The sequence below is a fragment of the Anopheles funestus genome, chromosome X (genome assembly GCF_943734845.2).
Source record: "Anopheles funestus chromosome X, idAnoFuneDA-416_04, whole genome shotgun sequence".
NCBI lineage: Eukaryota > Metazoa > Arthropoda > Insecta > Diptera > Culicidae > Anopheles > Anopheles funestus.
Window position 1 is genome coordinate 12,124,872 of NC_064597.1, and position 23,566 is coordinate 12,148,437.

The 23,566-nt window shown below is 40.3% G+C and overlaps 2 long non-coding RNA genes across 5 annotated transcripts in view; both read left to right on the forward strand.

Annotated features, from left to right (window-relative positions):
• The window catches only part of LOC125774685 (uncharacterized), a 38,309-nt gene that overhangs the window by 13,768 nt on the left and 975 nt on the right, over window positions 1-23,566 (forward strand). The window lies entirely within an intron of this gene.
• Window positions 14,292-23,212, forward strand: LOC125774670 (uncharacterized). Of its 4 annotated transcripts, XR_007421094.1 has the most exons (4): window positions 14,292-16,585; window positions 18,526-19,945; window positions 20,847-21,888; window positions 22,600-23,212. It is a non-coding gene; the product is annotated as an uncharacterized LOC125774670 (long non-coding RNA). The 4 variants fall into 4 exon arrangements; XR_007421096.1 differs by lacking the exons at window positions 20,847-21,888; window positions 22,600-23,212 and adding an exon at window positions 22,079-22,236 and having other exon boundaries at window positions 14,295-16,585; XR_007421093.1 differs by lacking the exon at window positions 22,600-23,212 and having other exon boundaries at window positions 14,295-16,585; window positions 20,847-22,039.

Below are 23,566 nucleotides of genomic sequence, written 5' to 3' on the forward strand. Positions count from 1 at the left end.
CGAAACGCCGCAGGATCGTGTGCAGGTTGGTTCACCGGTACTGCACACTGGGATCTCCTGTAACCAGCGTGCACTAGATACATCTGGATAGCTCTCTAGGCACCGACAATCGGGTTTGGTTTGATTAGACCGTTTCGTCGCCTTCCCACGATAAACGCTGTCGTGCATAAAATAATCTTGTGCAAAGGAAGGCGGAAGGGGCCATATATCTAATTCCGACCCATGACGCCGCCGTACCGACTGATGTCCGGAACGGAAAGGCGTCACGATGGATGGGGATAGGAATGGGCACATTTGCCAACACAACACCCGGTACACACGGGCTGGCAAGATATACGATACGATACGCAGCATTGAGTTTCAGCTTAGACGGGTGGCGACCCGCTGAGGTGAATGCGCATTCAAGCGCATCCGACATTAAAATCTCTCCAATTTCCGGAACACGTAAAGCGCAAAAGGCAACCACTAGACCTAGTGACGATCAATCGAAACAGTGCCGTGCGTCATCAGAACACCCCTTGGAAGTTGATGGTCAGTGTGAGATAATGGCTGTTAAGATTCCGATTGTGATAATGCTCAGTAGGGTTTGGCGATGTGTTCATCCTTCTATTCTTCCGTTTTTTTCGGAGATCTTGGGGATATTTTGAATATCTCCGGTACGCGTACTCCGCGGCATAGCTACACAATCTGGGCTTGAATCATGCTGATTTCATTGCTTATAGGTGCCGAAACACAGCACCTTGTTGGCACGTTAACTCACAATCATTCAACCGTTTGGAAATGGAGAATCATCCTACCCGCTACACATTCAGGGTATCAGATCCAGCGCTCGGGAACTTGTTCAGTAAATGCAGGAAGAAAGGAAAAAAAAGTGCGCAACATAAATACAAATATTTTCCGACCGGCGGTGGTTGCGAGACTTGGTGGAAAGACCCTGGTGGTGGTTGATTGAAAGGGAAAAGAAAAAAAAGAAGAACAAACCCAAGCCGAAAGATTTAGACGACACCGATGCCACATCGGTGTCAAACCCCTCTGTCAGAGTTGGTGGAATGGAAGAACGCGTTTTTCCAAAAAGAGAGAGAGAAAAAAAACGCGGCGTTATTTATTTAGCTTCCTCACCAAAGAGCCTTCACCCGTTTGACAGTCTGTTGGAACGCGAACGTACGTTTGGGATACGGGTAGAAGGGTTTAGCCTGCGGGACGGTATCTTCCTGTTTCGTTTTTTTTTATCCGATCTGAACGACAGCGAAACCGCCGCACCGGTATGCGACGGTGTAATAAATTTCCGACGCCTTCCCGCACTGATAACGATCAGTGTGAGGACGATAAAATTTACCACTCACGTTTCGGATGTTTGTGGCCACAAATCCGGCGTGACTGCTTTGCGAGTGTTGCGCCCTCTGTTGGCGCCCCGTTAAAGGCTTCGGATTTCAGCGGCCGCCAAGTAATAGAGCGAAGAACCGACAGGGTGTGTGTGTTTTTTTTACACCTTCAAGGGTGGTCCTTAAGTATGGCGTCGGCTAGTTGTTGTGTGTAGTACGACGAAGACCTGGGGATCGCGCAGATCGTTAAGATCAACGTGTATCCCCTTTGCATGTCCAGCGGTGTACATCTAGGGGCATCTTGTTGGCTACGAACTTCGTGACTTGATTATTTTTCATCTTTCGCACGGTCGATCACTCATCTCGCAACGCTCCGGTACCTTTAATTGTAAGTAATTGATCGTTGTGGACTCCTAGGATAACCGAAGGATCTCGTGCACATGAACGATGCTGTTCGAGTGCTTACCTACGTGTCATAAACGGACCCGCTGCATCCTCCGTACCGTGCTTATGCCGTGCATGCACACACACGCGTTTGTTTATTTTTTAAATTTATTTATTTATTTATGTATTCATTTAACGAGAATTCAAATAAGGGGTTCCTATCTTATTTGTTTTTTTATCTACACGCTTACACATATACACACAGATACCTTAATGGGTGTGCACCGTGATGGTATACCGAGTCCTTTATACCGGTTCAAATTCCTGATTTTATTACGATAGCGTAATCCTTTGAGTTTTCTGTGCTCACCATTCTACCTTTCCTATTCGGCGCGAAGAACATACGATTGCTTTTAACTTTCCCTGTTCACTTTTCGGTTGGATTTCCAATAAGTGGAAGTCTGCGGAAGGAGCAGAAGAAAAGGGCGGCAAACAGGGAATACGCATTGCATACATTTGCTTTTTGTAATTTTATTGTTCCCTTTCGTTCCATTTGAAGTAGGTTTAAATGTTTTAAAAAAAACCAGATAACCATCTCCTTAATCGCGGTTTCTTACACATTCGACCTTGCGCTATCTGTAGCAAACACGTTCGCTAGCAGCGCTGCTGTCACTTCTCCGCGGTTCTAATTTTAGAACCAGCCCAACAAAGAGTACACAGTGTGTTTTTAAAAGCGCAGCACGAACAGCGAACGCGACAAGCGCACAGGGAAAAGGGTATTTAAATCATCAATCTTACCTGCTTAATCCATCCACACGCACGAGAAGAAGGAAGCCTGATTAAAGGGGTAATGGGATTCTCGCTTCCTTTCATTATCCGATCGGTCCGACCCACCTGTACATTGGTTGGTTTTTTGTTGTTGTTGTTGCTGTTGATTGAGCTAGTTCTTCAGCTTCTTCGGAAGTGTGTCGGAAACACACACACACACACACAGCTTCAAAGTTTAAAGAAACTGTTGAAACAAAGAAGGGTTGAAATATCCCGGACCCCGGCCTATTAATGAGGATGCCGACAACTACTTTAAGGTAGCTGCCTCCCTAGCCCCCTCTCCCTCTCCCAACTCCGAACTGGTGGGGGTCCTCACATATATATGCACGATCAGAAGCTCAAACAGCGAGGACCAACCACCGAACCATGTCCATTTTCGGGTGCTACCATACGAGAAAAACAAAAAAAAGAGTAAAAGGTGTTGGAAACACGAGGGCATGGGGAGCACCTTTACACACTTTCGGTGCCTTCGGAAAAGGAATTGCTTATAGTTTCTGTTATTGTCGTTGTTGTCTTCTACTTGCTCGCAGATGACGACACGACAACACGTTGAGCATCCATTTGCCTGGTCGCATCGGAGGTACCATCCCGTATTCCGCTTCTGGACAAACAGTATACTCTTGGCCCCTCCCCGCCATCCGGCCAACGTTGGTCGGTTGACTTTTCCAATAATGGTCCGAGAGGTCGGTATTTTATTTTACACTGCTCACTGCCCATTACCGTGTAGGCGTTCCACACACACACACACGCCTCATTATGCACTGTTTGCATGTGCTTTGTTTTCTTTTCAACCTGGAGATGTTTTATTTTTGGCTAAACTTCGGACCCAACCGAGACATAGGGGAGACCAATAACTGGGTGGGCTAAGGCATCCGCTGGTGTACGCTGGACGCTGCATCCTGAGACATTTGCGTCAGCGCTCCACGAGTTCCAAGAGTTTTGACGTATGTTTGTGTTAGCTTGAACAACCAAACCAGACCATGGGTATGGTAAAAGCTGCGAGATAATTGTGGCGAGCTTCCAGCAAATACCGAACATTTCTTTGCCAATCTCAAAATACGTCCGGGAGTGCGCCGGGAGCATTCGCGTCGACTACCATCTCCGTAAAGGTTCTTCAATTGGAATCCCAAAGACCCAAAGACTGCAAAACAAGAGACGCACGGACGGTGTGGCCGTCGCGAAGTCACGCGAGCCACGAACGAAGCGCGTTTCCAAAACAAGCGGAGCATAATGATCGGTAAAGAACTGTCATTTACGTCCAACAGCTTAATTGGGTATACGGGCCCTAGGTGTCGATCTCCACGGGTACGATGCAATCGAACTGAGCAGTGACTACCCTGTGCACTCTCCCCCTCCTATCCCCTCCACTTCTCAATAATGGGGTTTGGGAGTCGGGCAGTTCTGATGGTCCTAGCCATGTGGGCCGGCGTGACTTGTTCGTTTGCTTGTTCGAACACCCATACTCACTTAACACGCCAGGGCATCACCGATTCTATGGAGGCAACCATAATCGACGCAGAACAAGAAGAAGTCATCGTTAAGCAAGCGGCGTCGGTAACGTGAAAAAGTGCGAAAAGCGCATGAACATACAAAAGAGAAAAAATCCCACCCGAACACCTCCACCGATATATGGTGTGTTGGCGCGGTATAGAATTTCTTCTCCACGTTTGTATTGTGGTGCCTGCTGCCAGTTCTTCCCGCCGATCGTGTCAGCGTCTCATCGCTTTTGTGCTAGCGAAAGGAAGCGAGCACCGTTTGGAATTCCGGAGAGATCTAACCGGGCACTGGTGTATGCGTATGGGAGCCATTGTTTGTTGACTTCGATGCTGTGTGTGCTGTGCAGCTTCGTGTCCTGTTCGCACCTCACTGCCGCACAGGACAGCGCCATTTGCCGCTGCCGAGGCTTTTTTCTCCAGCCCCCCGGGGAGGAAGACGCACCACACATCTGCACTCCATTCATCAAGCGCCCAAGCAGTCTTGTGTGCGGCCCGCACGCGGTACCCCTATTCCTGACACCTACAATTGTAGCGTTCTTCGCAGCCAAACCGCTGCAAAGAGCGGTTCTAACGCGCATCGAAGTGCAAGCTTATTCTCGACTTGTTCTCTGCTCCCTTGTACTTCGCTTCTCCGCTTCCTAACTCTGAACGCACGCACGTACACCCACACACACACACCCACACAAGGCATAAAGAAAGCCCGAACAACGCATACACAACCAACAAAAAAAACCATAAGCCGGCACTATCTCCCAGATCTGACCCTTTCTGCGCGCCGCATTCTTCGCCAGGGGCGAACCTTCGGCATTATTCGACCTTCGGATATTAGTGTGCGAGGTGTGGTGCGTATGGTGGCGGTGCACCATTTTCTGCATCGTCCGGTTCGGTGTTTGGTGGAGAGAGGGTGGTTTTCCAAAAAACCCGACAGCTCAGCACGCGGCCTAACTGGATCGTTGAGGCCTCCTCCTCCGCTCACAGCCAACTGTGTGTGTGTGTGTGTGTGCGCGCCTTTGCGACTGTGCCCTTTTTTCCTGCTGCTGCAGCTCTCCGTTCTTGGAATTTCGTTTCGTTCCTTTATGTCTACCAGATCTCTGATTCGCTTCCTCTTCCACCATCCCCAACATTCTCCCCGCGTGCGCACACACCCACCTCAAGGTCCCTGTACACCAAGGCCAGAATGGCTTCCAGCGCTACTGCGTTAACGCTCGACCGAGCAACGCCTTTATAGGTTGGGTCGAATACCCTTTTTTTTTTTTTTTTTTTTTTTTTTTTTTTTTTTTTTTTTTTTTTTTTTGTTAACGGGGAGGGAACCTTCAAAAGGTACCCACCTCGAAGGGCGGCTTGCGGCTACAAACCAATCCCTCCGAGATGGGTTATGTGGGATTCATCGTGACGCTGGGCCCGAGAAGCGGACCCGGCAGCCGATGGGACCCTAACTAAACCACTCCTCGACCTGATCCGAACCCTGCCGATGCGCTTGATGTGCGTAGTACTCCATGCAGGAACGTTTGTGCGATGCACCCATCCTGTTGACGCGCTGCTGCTTTCCAATGCTGCTACTGCGTCATCCGTCCTAGTTGTCTCAGCTGCTGCTGCTGCTTCGTGCCTTCCTTCCGCTGCTGCTGCTTAATTCCGCCCGTCCGTAGCCGCTACTTCCGGTGGGGTCTAGCTCCTGCTGCTGCTCTGGTTACTCGTTGCTGCTGCTGCTACTTCCGTTGTCGTCATCCTTTGGTGCGGTCACGGCGGCAGCTGTTGCTGTCCCGTTTGTTCCGTGTTCCGCCGTCGTTGTTGTCGTCTCCGTCTGGCCGTAGGTGGACTTTCCTCATTCCATCTCACTTGGAGGTTTCTGAAGATGGTCCTTGCGGCGGTCCGGACTGCTTCCCATGTGTTGCTGTTGGCACACATTTCCGCTGCAAGATTTTCTATCGTCAAGCGGGTGTGGCTCTGCTGCTGCATCTCGTGTTGGGTTCGAGCAAACCGTGGACAGTGGAACATTACGTGGTCGACATCTTCCACTTGGTGTTCACACACCGGGCAGTTTGGCGAGCCGTCGAGGATGCCTTTTTCGACGAAGTAGCTCCGGAGAAACCCATGCCCTGTAAAGAGTTGAGAGAGATAGAAATCAATTTCTCCGTGCTTACGATTTACCCAGGACATAATGTCCGGGATAATTCTCCTCGTCTTCATCCCCGGCGATCTCGGCTGCCCCGCTCCGGCTGTCCATTGTTGTTGCCAGCGTCCCATGGTCTCTTCCCTTTGCCGCTTTCGTATGTCTGGTCCTGGACTTCCCCTCGCTACCTTTTCGTCGTGGCAGCGGATGTCCTCCTCTAGGAGAAGGACTAACGGGATAGTGCTTGCGACCACGCAAGCGGCATCGTAGGAGACCGTTTGGAAGGCACTGGCCACTCGAAGAACTCCTGTGCGGTGCGTCCTCTGAACCGTGGTCCGGTGAACGTCCTTCTGAAGAAGCGTCCGTCCCCACGATGGTGCCGCGTAACGGACAATGCTATTCCCAACGTTAACCAAGGGTCTCCTTCTGCTGCTTTTTGGGCCACACTTATTCGGCATCAGAGCGGTCAAGACATTCGTGATACGTGATGCCTTGCTGCAAACCTTCTCCAAATGCCGACCGTGGTGCTGTTTGCGGCAGAGCTCGACCCCCAGGTACTTGAGCGATTCAGTGGATACGATCGTGTGTCCCCCCGCACGTAGTTGACCTACCTGCGGGTTGTGATGAGTGCAGAAGATCATGTAGCCGGTCTTTTGATGGGCCAGCTTCAATCCCACTCCATCCATCCAACGCTCGATCGTCTCCAGATTCCTCGTTGGGTCGAATACCCTTAGGCCGGTAAATGGAACGATTGGTGTGAATCATGTGGACCGAAATGGGCTTAATTCTATACCCTTACTCCAAACCAACACTAACGGGCTAGATTAAATGGATAATCCGTCACGTTATTGCAAGCATTAGAGCACATTAGGTAAACGCATTCCTGCATTCAGGTAGAGACAGCGGGATCGTTTAGAAATTGGAAGGTTCTTGCTGTTTTTTGAAATATCGAACCACGTCCTTTCTGGTACATGAACTTCAATATCGTTTTTTTGTTTTGAGTGTATTTTAATTTGATATCTCCAGAAAATGAAAGTGTTTAAACTCATAACCTTCAATAAGGAAATATTGCGATTAGTGATCGGAATTAAAAAAAAAAAAAAAAAAAACTGTAAATCTTCGCTTTTTTTACCATATCCAGCAATCTTTAGAACTTAGTGAAGAAAACTGTAATCTTTTTAATCAAGTGCATCCGCATCAAGGTTCCATCCTCGTGTTCTGATAAAGAGCATGCCAACACAAAGCCATATGGGTCCATGTTAGAATCCTGGGGTCTATCATACCTTAAGTTAGAAAGCTAAAAATGTTAACCCGTTTCTGTCAAAAAGTGGAGCAGTATCGATTTTGGAAAGGGTGCCGGGTAATATTACCTTGAAAGGATTCGTAAAGAACATAGCATTGTGACATAACGAATGGCATTAGATTGTACTTGATGATCAGCGATTGAATACAATGGTTAAGTTAAATTCATAAGATTACATTGGATGGGTTTATATAATCCGCAAACTTTTACTTATTCACATTAAGAGTTCTAAATGAGCAAAGTTTTAATTTGAAAAAAGATACTTTGAACCGTTCTCACCAATGCCCCGCAAATTGCACGAACATTACGGAAAAGTGAGGCTAGTGTAAGTTGCTATTCCGACTGAACTCGAAGGTTGTGCCTTCGACCATCATTATGATTCATGAATCCACTCCGACTCCGACTTATAAATACCGGAGTATACTCCGAGGTAATTACTCCGAAGTTTACTCCGGAGTTGAATCTGGAGTAATTACTCCGGAGTAAACTTGGGAGTAACTCCGGAGTAATTACTCCGTGTTTATTCCGGAGTAACTCCGGAGTTTACTCCAGGTTTACTCCGGAGTAACTCCGAAGTTTACTCCGGAGTTACTCCGGAATGGCTCGGAGTAGGAGTACTCCGACTCCGGGAAAATTGAATTTTAATACAAATGCTCATTCGTTTTCAGTCGTTATACATCTCCGTCGCACATAACTAACTTGACATATTTTGTACATAGTTTTCTCTCCAAAATAATATGGGAGGTCAAATTCCAGGAAAACGTGGACGGTGCTATTGGTATTGTGGAAATCTTTTCCTATACCATGCTGATAGTGACTTTCAGCGAAAAAACGGAACAATGTTGCTAGTTTATGCTCTGCTGTTATCCCGTATGATATCATAGGCGCAAGGTCATCCTAAATTTGATGAAGAATTTCAATGAAAATATCATGAGAAACTCGGACGTTTTTGATGAATGTGAAATAAGTTAGGTAAGGTTAGGTAAAGAATAATCGCATTATAGAACCATTAGGGGCAAGCTGTGTTTTGTGACATTATAACAAAAAAAAACATCTTGATCCAATTCTAGATGGGCTTATAAATGATCCAGTTTTGTCATGAAGCAACAACATTCAAAGAGAACCTGGTATGCTCTCCTGTTACTTAAAAAAAATAAAACCGGTTGCTGCAGCTGGTACTTTTTGGATTTCGAAAACTACCAGGCGAAATTTTTTGAAGTAACAGGAGAGCATACCAGTCGAGGAGGTAGCATCAAATGGATGGTTACAGATTTTCAAACATTAGACATTTTTTCGGTTCGTGTGCTCACTTTTTTTTTTTGGTTTTTCACCGCCGCACCCCCTCCTTCACCTGTTTGAGGCCCATTGACCCCTCATTAACCTGTTATCACGAAATTTAATTAAATATTTCATGAAATATTTCCGTTCGCTGGTTGTCCCAGGACGCTTGTCGTCCAGTGTCGCCCTACGACGCCGTACGACCCCACCTCCCATCGCTTGCCTTCCACCGCTTGGTGCACGTGTTGGCGGGCTTACCAGGGCTTAAAACACGTGTGAGCGGGGCTACGGGCCTTAACATTTCGTTTGAAAATTTAATTTTTGATACTAGGAGAACATGCTGCAAAAGAGGTTCCATTTACGCAATTTTTGGTTTGAAAACTCGTTTGAAAATTTAATGTTTGATATCAGGGGAACATGTTTCAAAGGAGATACAGGAGACAGCATAAACAACTTCACATAAAAAATTTATGTGATTTCTTTCATTTTTATTACTTTAATGTACATTAGCATTTCGGAAACATAGTTTAACCTGTTGCAGACCTGTTAGAAAAATCCTTTTTTTCACCATGTGTCGAGCAGCTGATCGAAACTGTTGTTAGGATACTGTTCTAATCTGAAATACCAAACATCAAACTTCAAATAAAAAAATCTAGTGGAATGTATGACAGACCCACGAGCTGGAAGTGTACCACTCTTTCCCCTATGTTTCGTTTTGCCGGATGTACCCGAATTTTTATGCGACCCGGTTCCAATGCATTACGGACCCGTCAATACGAACACGTAAGGAATTCGTCGAAATTCGTCCAGTCGTTCCTTCCATTTAACGCGCGTTCTCAGCGCCGTCCATGCACAGCCCAATGGTAGGTAGGTAGCCAAGGTGTTTGCGGTGCGGACACATTCTTTGCTGGCCCGTTGTCCGTAAAGGAAATCTTTGTGGCGAGATTGCGGACGTTTCCCGTACGCGATAAGCTTTGTACCGTCTTCGCTGTTCTGTTTGTACGTGTTCGGGGATCGGGCTCTGTTCTGTTGGCTGTACTCTTCCAATCTGACTGCTTCTTGTCTGTCGGTTTTTTTTTCTTCTTCGTCCCGTTTTGGTGTACCGCGGTACGAAAAAGATCGACGATGACGATTACTTACCGACGGGGGGTCTTTCTCGCACACTCACACACATACACAAACACACACATGTCGTCCAAAGATGAATGATTAATCCAAAACCGTAACCGTTGCCGTAAGGGTAGACCGGTAGAACTGTACGGTGCGAAACAGCAGACAGTACGGGGCGGGAACCCTGACGGGGTCCGGTCGGCATAACAGACTCGAGACATTTTATTTTTCTTTTCATCGGAGGATGAACACGGAAGAATGGGTGAAGAGATATGAAATGTACATTTCACACCTTCAGCCCGGCGGGTGGGAGGGCCCACCGGGTACGAGGAGCCCTACCGTGGTCTCCGGGGCCTGACAGCGGCAGGGCATAAAGCGTTTTATAATTGTTATGATTTTATTAGGTTTCTCCGAAATTGCTGGTGCTGCTGCGTCGGGCAGCAATCTTGTTGGGAATCGGGCCACTCACTGTCGTCGGTCACGTTTTGGGACAGCGGGACCACAGACAGTGATGCCGCCGTGCGCACGTACAGCGTTCTATCCTGACCATCAACCACCAGCTAGACAGTGTGGCGTTAGATCATTCCCTCCTGTTCGTACACGCTGGTGGTTAAGGGTTCTACGCCACTTTCTACGCCATTGTTTGACGGCGGAAACGAGCTCTCAACATTGTTGGGCAGTACTACCCCTGTACCCATCGGTCGGAAGGTCGGAAGGTACTCTACCCCAGCACTGGAAACAGAAAGACACCGGGAGACGGTGAGAGCAAATATCCTGCTCGTACCGTACGATACATCCGGGACCCCGAGATCGGGTATGGTCGGTAATTGTGTTTTACATTGTGGAATGAAACATATTGGAAGCGTAACGGCACTCGTTGGAAATGCAACAGCACCTCGAGTGACCTCGAAACGCTCAATATATTTCCCAACAAACACAGAAATGGTACCGGAAGCAATCACTGATGACGATTCTAAAACAACACCAAAAAAAAAGAAAGAAAAGAAAAAGGGCAAACGAGTCGTACGCGATTACAATGTGACAAACGGGCAAACACGTAGGCAATAAATATTGCGGCCCGTTTGACAGTAACTTCTCCTCTTTGTTTTTGTTGTTGGTATGATCTCGGAAGATGGCAAATATCCGCACACGGAACGTACTGTTGAAAGCAGATGTAATCTCTGTTCCTATCCGCGGTGTGGTAGATGATAAATGTTATTGCCCACTTCGGGATTTGGGTGCAAAATTTCAGGCATTGAAGAATGGGAAGTTTTAGTACTGGGGAAGGTCGTCTAGACAATAGAAACATTGAGATAATGTCAATAGTTTAGATGAATACTGCAAAGTACTGTCAGAAATAGGATGTCTTCTTATAGAAGCGTAAGTTGTAATTTTTAAGGGAGAGTGACTCGCGACAATCTTGGACGAAGTTTTTGGGTAAGTATGAGAACCCTTCCGAGCTCGGTGAGCATTCTCGGGTGTTAATGTCGAATTCTCGAATTCTTCAATTCGTTCCATTCTGCACGGTTTACCTTTTTTCTTTTATTGAGAAACGACCAAAAAGGAAGTATAGAAGTGATACGAAGAAGGCTCCATCCTGCCCGTACCGCGGAACGGTGCTAAGAAAGTGGGAACGTCCGAAAAATAAATTTGTGAAACAGAACAGCAGAACAGATCACGAAATATCTGATACCGAGCGTGGCACCGCGTTCACCTTCAACCGGAACACCCTACACGGTGGAATGTCGGCCGAAGCGGTTCCTTTTCATTCGATGTGTCAGATCCTCCCTGTCTCTTGCTCTCAAACTTGCTTCCCTTCTTCTACAAACCCCGGGACGCCATTGGTCACGGCTATTTGGCAGGCTTTGTGTGTTGGTTTGCCCATCCTGTGGCTAGATTTTGCGTTCGTTTTCGCGAGTTCGTCTTCATTGCGATTATCCAAACCCAGGGGCAGAAGTCTCACTGATGGTGCGGGTGTATGGGTACGCATGTACGCCGCCAGTGACCCCGTTTTAATCTTGCCTACGAGTTCTGACAGGGTTGGTGTGATTTCCTTCTCACGCCCGGTAAGCCTATGCCCGTAGCCCAAAAAAAGGGTAGCCCGTCCGGTGCGGGCATGGTGCAGCACGCGCGCGTACATACGATGATAGATTATCCCGAGGAGGTCTGTGGTGGATGGTTGACCACCCATTGCGGGCATTCGTCGGACGGATGCGAAGCGTTACCGGCCGCCGCAGAAGGGTAGACAGCGGGCAGATCGATCACCGTAGCACCGTTTGCTTGCTGATTGGCGAACGTGCTTGAAGGCAAAAGGAGGATGACAAACACCATTGCTGAAGCGAAGCGTATCAAGATCACATCACACCTTGGACTTTTACGCATTAAACGTGTTCGTGCTGAACGATGCTTATGACGGTCAAAGCGGAAATGAACCTAAACGCATCTTGTTACGGTGACGTTGGAATGATTTCAAATGTCAAAGGGGAAACTAAGGTGCAAACAAACCTAAACAAATTTTCATATTTTGTTAGTAATGCTTAGAAATTATTTTATACAATATTATTATGAAATCTGTCGAAGAGTTCTTGTTGAAAGTTTGTCGTTTGATAAACGTGTTGATGATGATTTTTTGTTCAAAATTTCCCATTTTTCTTACTTACCTATTGTGACATGGTTGGAGATTCAAATTTCAGATCTTGGAAAAATGTACCGGCTACCCTATCCGAACACTTATTTTGTCACGTCATCGTCGTACTGGTCGGTAACATGTCCCTGTGCAACCAGCTTTAACCTCTCAAGTTTACCAGCGTTTGATAAAACTCTGTCACAATACAAAAAAACATACAATCGGGCATCCGGCAAAATACAATCGGGATCGAATATTAGAAGTTGGATAGCACCAATTAGAAACAGCTTCGCGTAGCATAAAGATAAAAAAACCTTTGTATCCGGGTAATCGAACTTCTCCGGCATTGTTCAAACAGATCGAACACTTGTATGTCCTGGGCTCTATTTATCTAGCAAGATGGCCAAACGCGTTGTATACACAGCAAATTTTCTAAGCTTGCTTCAGTAATATTTTTTACTGAAAACTGTTCAGTAATAGTTAGTTTTGTTGATTTTCAGCTTTAATGTCACCCTTTTGCTGGACTTCTGTAAATCAATTTACTGGATACCTTCCAGTGTTTCATTTTTCACTGCAGATCAGTAATTATTGTGACATATGTCACATTTCACTGAAATTCAGCTATTTCTACTGAAAAAGCAGCAAAATCTGTCTATCCTTCTGTCAAAAACCATCTGTCAAAAGTTGCATGTTTCCTCGTGTTCGGTGCGCTGTCCATGTTTTTGCGTGGAATAAAGTAAATGGTGTTCAATAGTGAATTCAAAGGTACGAAATGGATGCCGACTTACAAATTATCTTGCTTTCGCTCAAAAACAGTGAAAACCTTGACCTGGAGGAGTTATCCTGTGAGTAAATCTTCAGGTAAACAAGCTTAACACTTTGTTGACGCGTGGACGGACATGTCCGTTCCTCGCTTAGCCGAACTTTTCTGATTCGGGACGGACTTGTACGTCCTGAGTGTTTTTAATGTAATGTAATGTTTCTATGTGTGTGACAGATTTCAAGTAATTAATAACATCATGCGGCGGGAAACGCTATGCTCTCCAGCACCGAAGACAGCAAACGTATGCGATGATACCAACACGTTCTGGCTAAAAATCGCCCGTCAACAAGGTGTTGAATTTGTTGTGCCATGGAGAGAGGCATTCGTTCTTATCCAGAAAAATTGAAAAAAAAAACTACTGGGATTCGAAAAGAACTTCGAAACAAGAAACAAAATGTGACTGTCACCATGATCGAAATGTTTCCCATTTCAACAGAATTTCAAGTATACTTGGTATGTAAATATTTTTTAATACAAACTATATTCTTCATTCTAATATTGTATACATCACTCAGATCAACATGGATTTGGAAAAGATGTTCCCAACTGCACACAAGCACAACGGTGACGATTGAATTAATTTGGATGAAAATTAAAGAACCTTCAACTACCATTATGGCGATGGAATAAAAATAAAAATTACATCAGTAATAAAACTTGCTGGCTTTTCAGTAAAACCAACATCCAAACTATTTACTTAATATTCAGTAAAACGAAATGCTTTTTACTGAAAATTCATCAAACCAACTGTCATTTTTGACACGCAAAAATTTATTGAATAGTAAACGAGCTGTCAATTACGACTTTACTGCATGAGATGCAGTAAAATTACTTTTACTGAAACGATTACTGGACTTTCAGCTGAAAAAATTTCAGTAAAATTTAAACTGGACTGCTGTAAAAAAAATTTAGTGTGTATAAAAAACCTTGTTGAAGCAACTTCAACGTACCGTTAATAAATTCATTAACAATACCGAAATTATTTGCATGAAAAGAAACACATTTCAACCAATTGGCATTAAAATAAAACAATTTAATTTTTTTTGCAAAATTTCTCAAAAAAAACATAAGGGGTAAGCCTTATGAAATTTTCGAGTGGAATTTTTTTTTGAAATTTTTTTCTGATTTTTTATTCTTTTTTTAATTTAAAGCACTATTTAAGTGAAAAGAAACTTATTGCAACAAATTCCCATCAAAATATATCACATTTAAAATTTTTGCTACATTGCTCAAAAATGAGGAAAATTTTACATTTTCTCAAACAGGGTAAGGAACTTGGTTCCTCGAATAACTTCTGGCACAGGCATCTGAGGGCATGGCTGTCCAAGAAGAAAATGTAGCCATTGTTGCCATCTATCGACCACAGGTTAAAGATTGGCGATTCGTTGGATACCGACCGAGTTATAGGCAAAATTTGGTGCAAAAATGAGGAAAATTTTCTTTTTTTTGAATTTTTTGATTTTTTTTATTATTTTTCACTCTTTTTTTTATTTTAAGCATTATTAGAGTGAAAAGAAACTCATTGCAACCCATTGGCATTAAAATAAAACAATTTAATTTTTTTTGCAAAATTTCCCAAAAAATCGTAAGGGGTAAGCCTTATGAAATTTTCGAGTGGAAATTTTTTTTGAATTTTTTTTTGAATTTTTATTCTTTTTTTAATTTAAAGCACTATTTAAGTGCAAAGAAACTTATTGCAACAAATTCCCATCAAAATATATCACATTTAAAATTTTTGCTACATTGCTCAAAAATGAGGAAAATTTTACATTTTCTCAAACCGGGTAAGGAACTTGGTTCCTCAAATAACTTCTGGTACAGACATCTAAGGGCATGGCTGTCCAAGAAGAAAATGTAGCCATTGTTGCCATCTATCGACCACAGGTTAAAGTTTGGCGATTCGTTGGATACCGACCGAGTTATAGGCAAAATTTGGTGCAAAAATGAGGAAAATTTTCTTTTTTTTTTAATTTTTTGATTTTTTTTATTATTTTTCACTCTTTTTTTTTATTTTAAGCATTATTAGAGTGAAAAGAAACTCATTGCAACCCATTGGCATTAAAATAAAACAATTTAATTTTTTTTGCAAAATTTCCCAAAAAATCGTAAGGGGTAAGCCTTATGAAATTTTCGAGTGGAAATTTTTTTTGAATTTTTTTTTGAATTTTTATTCTTTTTTTAATTTAAAGCACTATTTAAGTGCAAAGAAACTTATTGCAACAAATTCCCATCAAAATATATCACATTTAAAATTTTTGCTACATTGCTCAAAAATGAGGAAAATTTTACATTTTCTCAAACCGGGTAAGGAACTTGGTTCCTCAAATAACTTCTGGTACAGACATCTAAGGGCATGGCTGTCCAAGAAGAAAATGTAGCCATTGTTGCCATCTATCGACCACAGGTTAAAGTTTGGCGATCCGTTGGATACCGACCGAGTTATAGGCAAAACTTGGTGCAAAAATGAAGAAAATTTTACATTTTCTCAAACCGGGTAAGGAACTTGGTTCCTCAAATAACTTCTGGCACAGACATCTGAGGGCATGGCTGTCCAAGAAGAAAATGTAGCCATTGGTGCCATCTATCGACCACAGGTTAAAGTTTGGCGATTCGTTGGATACCGACCGAGTTATAGGCAAAATTTGGTGCAAAAATGAGGAAAATTTTCATTTTTTTTTTAATTTTTTGATTTTTTTTATTATTTTTCACTCTTTTTTTATTTCAAGCATTATTAGAGTGAAAAGAAACTCATTGCAACCCGTTGGCATTAAAATAAAACAATTTAATTTTTTTTGCAAAATTTCCCAAAAAAATCGTAAGGGGTAAGCCTTATGAAATTTTCGAGTGGAAAATTTTTTTGAAATTATTTTCTGATTTTTTATTCTTTTTTAAATTTAAAGCACTATTTAAGTGAAAAGAAACTTATTGCAACAAATTCCCATCAAAATATATCACATTTAAAATTTTTGCTACATTGCTCAAAAATGAGAAAAATTTTACATTTTCTCAAACAGGGTAAGGAACATGGTTCCTCGAATAACTTCTGGCACAGACATCTGAGGGCATGGCTGTCCAAGAAGAAAATGTAGCCATTGTTGCCATCTATCGACCACAAGTTAAAGATTGGCGATTCGTTGGATACCGACCGAGTTATAGGCAAAACTTGGTGCAAAAATGAGGAAAATTTTACATTTTCTCAAACAGGGTATGGAACTTGGTTCCTCGAATAACTTCTGGCGCAGACATCTGAGCGCATTGCTGTCCAAGAAGAAAATGTAGCCATTGTTGCCATCTATCGACCACAAGTTAAAGATTGGCGATTCGTTGGATACCGACCGAGTTATAGGCAAAACTTGGTGCAAAAATGAAGAAAATTTTACATTTTCTCAAACCGGGTAAGGAACTTGGTTCCTCAAATAACTTCTGGCACAGACATCTGAGGGCATGGCTGTCCAAGAAGAAAATGTAGCCATTGTTGCCATCTATCGACCACAGGTTAAAGTTTGGCGATTCGTTGGATACCGACCGAGTTATAGGCAAAATTTGGTGCAAAAATGAGGAAAATTTTCATTTTTTTTTGAATTTTTTGATTTTTTTTATTATTTTTCACTCTTTTTTTATTTTAAGCATTATTAGAGTGAAAAGAAACTCATTGCAACCCATTGGCATTAAAATAAAACAATTTAATTTTTTTTGCAAAATTTCCCAAAAAATCGTAAGGGGTAAGCCTTATGAAATTTTCGAGTGGAAATTTTTTTTGAATTTTTTTTTGAATTTTTATTCTTTTTTTAATTTAAAGCACTATTTAAGTGCAAAGAAACTTATTGCAACAAATTCCCATCAAAATATATCACATTTAAAATTTTTGCTACATTGCTCAAAAATGAGGAAAATTTTACATTTTCTCAAACCGGGTAAGGAACTTGGTTCCTCAAATAACTTCTGGTACAGACATCTAAGGGCATGGCTGTCCAAGAAGAAAATGTAGCCATTGTTGCCATCTATCGACCACAGGTTAAAGTTTGGCGATTCGTTGGATACCGACCGAGTTATAGGCAAAATTTGGTGCAAAAATGAGGAAAATTTTCATTTTTTTTTTAATTTTTTGTTTTTTTTTATTATTTTTCACTCTTTTTTTTATTTTAAGCATTATTAGAGTGAAAAGAAACTCATTGCAACCCATTGGCATTAAAATAAAACAATTTAATTTTTTTTGCAAAATTTCCCAAAAAAATCGTAAGGGGTAAGCCTTATGAAATTTTCGAGTGGAATTTTTTTTTGAAATTATTTTCTGATTTTTTATTCTTTTTTTAATTTAAAGCACTATTTAAGTGAAAAGAAACTTATTGCAACAAATTCCCATCAAAATATATCACATTTAAAATTTTTGCTACATTGCTCAAAAATGAGGAAAATTTTACATTTCCTCAAACAGGGTATGGAACTTGGTTCCTCGAATAACTTCTGGCACAGACATCTAAGGGCATGGCTGTCCAAGAAGAAAATGTAGCCATTGTTGCCATCTATCGACCACAGGTTAAAGTTTGGCGATCCGTTGGATACCGACCGAGTTATAGGCAAAACTTGGTGCAAAAATGAAGAAAATTTTACATTTTCTCAAACCGGGTAAGGAACTTGGTTCCTCAAATAACTTCTGGCACAGACATCTGAGGGCATGGCTGTCCAAGAAGAAAATGTAGCCATTGTTGCCATCTATCGACCACAGGTTAAAGTTTGGCGATTCGTTGGATACCGACCGAGTTATAGGCAAAATTTGGTGCAAAAATGAGGAAAATTTTCATTTTTTTTTGAATTTTTTGATTTTTTTTATTATTTTTCACTCTTTTTTTATTTTAAGCATTATTAGAGTGAAAAGAAACTCATTGCAACCCATTGGCATTAAAATAAAACAATTTAATTTTTTTTGCAAAATTTCCCAAAAAATCGTAAGGGGTAAGCCTTATGAAATTTTCGAGTGGAAATTTTTTTTGATTTTTTTTTTGAATTTTTATTCTTTTTTTAATTTAAAGCACTATTTAAGTGCAAAGAAACTTATTGCAACAAATTCCCATCAAAATATATCACATTTAAAATTTTTGCTACATTGCTCAAAAATGAGGAAAATTTTACATTTTCTCAAACCGGGTAAGGAACTTGGTTCCTCAAATAACTTCTGGTACAGACATCTAAGGGCATGGCTGTCCAAGAAGAAAATGTAGCCATTGTTGCCATCTATCGACCACAGGTTAAAGTTTGGCGATTCGTTGGATACCGACCGAGTTATAGGCAAAATTTGGTGCAAAAATGAGGAAAATTTTCTTTTTTTTTGAATTTTTTGTTTTTTTTTATTATTTTTCACTCTTTTTTTTATTTTAAGCATTATTAGAGTGAAAAGAAACTCATTGCAACCCATTGGCATTAAAATAAAACAATTTAATTTTTTTTGCAAAATTTCCCAAAAAATCGTAAGGGGTAAGCCTTATGAAATTTTCGAGTGGAATTTTTTTTTGAAATTATTTTCTGATTTTTTATTCTTTTTTTAATTTAAAGCACTATTTAAGTGAAAAGAAACTTATTGCAACAAATTCCCATCAAAATATATCACATTTAAAATTTTTGCTACATTGCTCAAAAATGAGGAAAATTTTACATTTCCTCAAACAGGGTATGGAACTTGGTTCCTCGAATAACTTCTGGCACAGACATCTAAGGGCATGGCTGTCCAAGAAGAAAATGTAGCCATTGTTGCCATCTATCGACCACAGGTTAAAGTTTGGCGATCCGTTGGATACCGACCGAGTTATAGGCAAAACTTGGTGCAAAAATGAAGAAAATTTTACATTTTCTCAAACCGGGTAAGGAACTTGGTTCCTCAAATAACTTCTGGCACAGACATCTGAGGGCATGGCTGTCCAAGAAGAAAATGTAGCCATTGGTGCCATCTATCGACCACAGGTTAAAGTTTGGCGATTCGTTGGATACCGACCGAGTTATAGGCAAAATTTGGTGCAAAAATGAGGAAAATTTTCATTTTTTTTTAATTTTTTGATTTTTTTTATTATTTTTCACTCTTTTTTTATTTCAAGCATTATTAGAGTGAAAAGAAACTCATTTGCAACCCATTGGCATTAAAATAAAACAATTTAATTTTTTTTGCAAAATTTCCCAAAAAATCGTAAGGGGTAAGCCTTATGAAATTTTCGAGTGGAAAATTTTTTTGAAATTATTTTCTGATTTTTTATTCTTTTTTTAATTTAAAGCACTATTTAAGTGAAAAGAAACTTATTGCAACAAATTCCCATCAAAATATATCACATTTAAAATTTTTGCTACATTGCTCAAAAATGAGAAAAATTTTACATTTTCTCAAACAGGGTAAGGAACATGGTTCCTCGAATAACTTCTGGCACAGACATCTGAGGGCATGGCTGTCCAAGAAGAAAATGTAGCCATTGTTGCCATCTATCGACCACAAGTTAAAGATTGGCGATTCGTTGGATACCGACCGAGTTATAGGCAAAACTTGGTGCAAAAATGAGGAAAATTTTACATTTTCTCAAACAGGGTATGGAACTTGGTTCCTCGAATAACTTCTGGCGCAGACATCTGAGCGCATTGCTGTCCAAGAAGAAAATGTAGCCATTGTTGCCATCTATCGACCACAGGTTAAAGATTGGCGATTCGTTGGATAACGACCGAGTTATAGGCAAAACTTGGTGCAAAAATGAAGAAAATTTTACATTTTCTCAAACAGGGTAAGGAACTTGGTTCCTCAAATAACTTCTGGCACAGACATCTAAGGGCATGGCTGTCCAAGAAGAAAATGTAGCCATTGTTGCCATCTATCGACCACAAGTTAAAGATTGGCGATTCGTTGGATACCGACCGAGTTATAGGCAAAACTTGGTGCAAAAATGAAGAAAATTTTACATTTTCTCAAACAGGGTAAGGAACTTGGTTCCTCAAATAACTTCTGGCACAGACATCTAAGGGCATGGCTGTCCAAGAAGAAAATGTAGCCATTGTTGCCATCTATCGACCACAGGTTAAAGTTTGGCGATTCGTTGGATACCGACCGAGTTATAGGCAAAATTTGGTGCAAAAATGAGGAAAATTTTCATTTTTTTTGAATTTTTTGATTTTTTTTATTATTTTTCACTCTTTTTTTTATTTTAAGCATTATTAGAGTGAAAAGAAACTCATTGCAACCCATTGGCATTAAAATAAAACAATTAATTTTTTTTTGCAAAATTTCCCAAAAAAATCGTAAGGGGTAAGCCTTATGAAATTTTCGAGTGGAATTTTTTTTGAATTTTTTTTTGGTTTTTTATTCTTTTTTTTTAATTTAAAGCACTATTTAAGTGAAAAGAAACTTATTGCAACAAATTTCCATCAAAATATATCCCATTTAAAATTTTTGCTATATTGCTCAAAAATGAGGAAAATTTTACATTTCCTCAAACAGGGTATGGAACTTGGTCCCTCGAATGACTTCTGGCACAGACATCTTAGGGCATGGCTGTCCAAGAAGAAAATGTAGCCATTGGTGCCATCTATCGACCACAGGTTAAAGTTTGGCGATTCGTTGGATACCGACCGAGTTATAGGCAAAATTTGGTGCAAAAATGAGGAAAATTTTCATTTTTTTTGAATTTTTTGATTTTTTTTATTATTTTTCACTCTTTTTTTATTTCAAGCATTATTATAGTGAAAAGAAACTCATTTGCAACCCATTGGCATTAAAATAAAACAATTTAATTTTTTTTGCAAAATTTCCCAAAAAAATCGTAAGGGGTAAGCCTTATGAAATTTTCGAGTGGAAATTTTTTTTGAAATTATTTTCTGATTTTTTATTCTTTTTTTAATTTAAAGCATTATTTAAGTGAAAAGAAACTTATTGCAACAAATTTCCATCAAAATATATCACATTTAAAATTTTTGCTACATTGCTCAAAAATGAGAAAAATTTTACATTTTCTCAAACAGGGTAAGGAACATGGTTCCTCGAATAACTTCTGGCACAGACATCTGAGGGCATGGCTGTCCAAGAAGAAAATGTAACCATTGTTGCCATCTATCGACCACAAGTTAAAGATTGGCGATTCGTTGGATACCGACCGAGTTATAGGCAAAACTTGATGCAAAAATGAGGAAAATTTTCTTTTTTTTGAATTTTTTGATTTTTTTTTATTATTTTTCACTCTTTTTTTTATTTGAAGCATTATTAGAGTGAAAAGAAACTCATTGCAACCCGTTGGCATTAAAATAAAACAATTTAATTTTTTTTGCAAAATTTCCCAAAAAAATCGTAAGGGGTAAGCCTTATGAAATTTTCGAGTGGAAAATTTTTTTGACATTTTTTTCTGATTTTTTATTCTTTTTTAAATTTAAAGCACTATTTAAGTGAAAAGAAACTTATTGCAACAAATTCCCATCAAAATATATCACATTTAAAATTTTTGCTACATTGCTCAAAAATGAGGAAAATTTTACATTTTCTCAAACAGGGTAAGGAACTTGGTTCCTCGAATAACTTCTGGCACAGACATCTGAGGGCATGGCTGTCCAAGAAGAAAATGTAGCCATTGTTGCCATCTATCGACCACAAGTTAAAGATTGGCGATTCGTTGGATACCGACCGAGTTATAGGCAAAACTTGGTGCAAAAATGAAGAAAATTTTACATTTTCTCAAACAGGGTAAGGAACTTGGTTCCTCAAATAACTTCTGGCACAGACATTTAAGGGCATGGCTGTCCAAGAAGAATGTGTAGCCATTGTTGCCATCTATCGACCACAGGTTAAAGTTTGGCGATTCGTTGGATACCGACCGAGTTATAGGCAAAATTTGGTGCAAAAATGAGGAAAATTTTCATTTTTTTTTAATTTTTTGATTTTTTTTATTATTTTTCACTCTTTTTTTTATTTTAAGCATTATTAGAGTGAAAAGAAACTCATTGCAACCCGTTGGCATTAAAATAAATCAATTTGATTTTTTTTGCAAAATTTCCCAAAAAAATCGTAAGGGGTAAGCCTTATGAAATTTTCGAGTGAAAAATTTTTTTGACATTTTTTTCTGATTTTTTATTCTTTTTTAAATTTAAAGCACTATTTAAGTGAAAAGAAACTTATTGCAACAAATTCCCATCAAAATATATCACATTTAAAATTTTTGCTACATTGCTCAAAAATGAGGAAAATTTTACATTTTCTCAAACAGGGTAAGGAACATGGTTCCTCGAATAACTTCTGGCACAGACATCTGAGGGCATGGCTGTCCAAGAAGAAAATGTAGCCATTGTTGCCATCTATCAACCACAGGTTAAAGATTGGCGATTCGTTGGATACCGACCGAGTTATAGGCAAAACTTGGTGCAAAAATGAGGAAAATTTTACATTTTCTCAAACAGGGTAAGGAACTTGGTTCCTCAAATAACTTCTGGCACAGACATCTAAGGGCATGGCTGTCCAAGAAGAAAATGTAGCCATTGTTGCCATCTATCGACCACAGGTTAAAGTTTGGCGATTCGTTGGATACCGACCGAGTTATAGGCAAAATTTGGTGCAAAATGAGGAAAATTTTCATTTTTTTTGAATTTTTTGATTTTTTTTATTATTTTTCACTCTTTTTTTTATTTTAAGCATTATTAGAGTGAAAAGAAACTCATTGCAACCCATTGGCATTAAAATAAAACAATTTAATTTTTTTGCAAAATTTCCCAAAAAAATCGTAAGGGGTAAGCCTTATGAAATTTTCGAGTGGAATGTTTTTTTGACATTTTTTTCTGATTTTTCCCAAATTCCCATCAAAATATATCACATTTAAAATTTTTGCTACATTGCTCAAAAATGAGGAAAATTTTACATTTTCTCAAACAGGGTAAGGAACATGGTTCCTCGAATAACTTCTGGCACAGACATCTGAGGGCATGGCTGTCCAAGAAGAATGTGTAGCCATTGTTGCCATCTATCAACCACAGGTTAAAGTTTGGCGATTCGTTGGATACCGACCGAGTTATAGGCAAAATTTGGTGCAAAATGAGGAAAATTTTCATTTTTTTTGAATTTTTTGATTTTTTTTATTATTTTTCACTCTTTTTTTTATTTTAAGCATTATTAGAGTGAAAAGAAACTCATTGCAACCCATTGGCATTAAAATAAAACAATTTAATTTTTTTTGCAAAATTTCCCAAAAAAATCGTAAGGGGTAAGCCTTATGAAATTTTCGAGTGGAAATTTTTTTTAAAATTTTTTTCTGATTTTTTATTCTTCTTTTGATTTAAAGCAT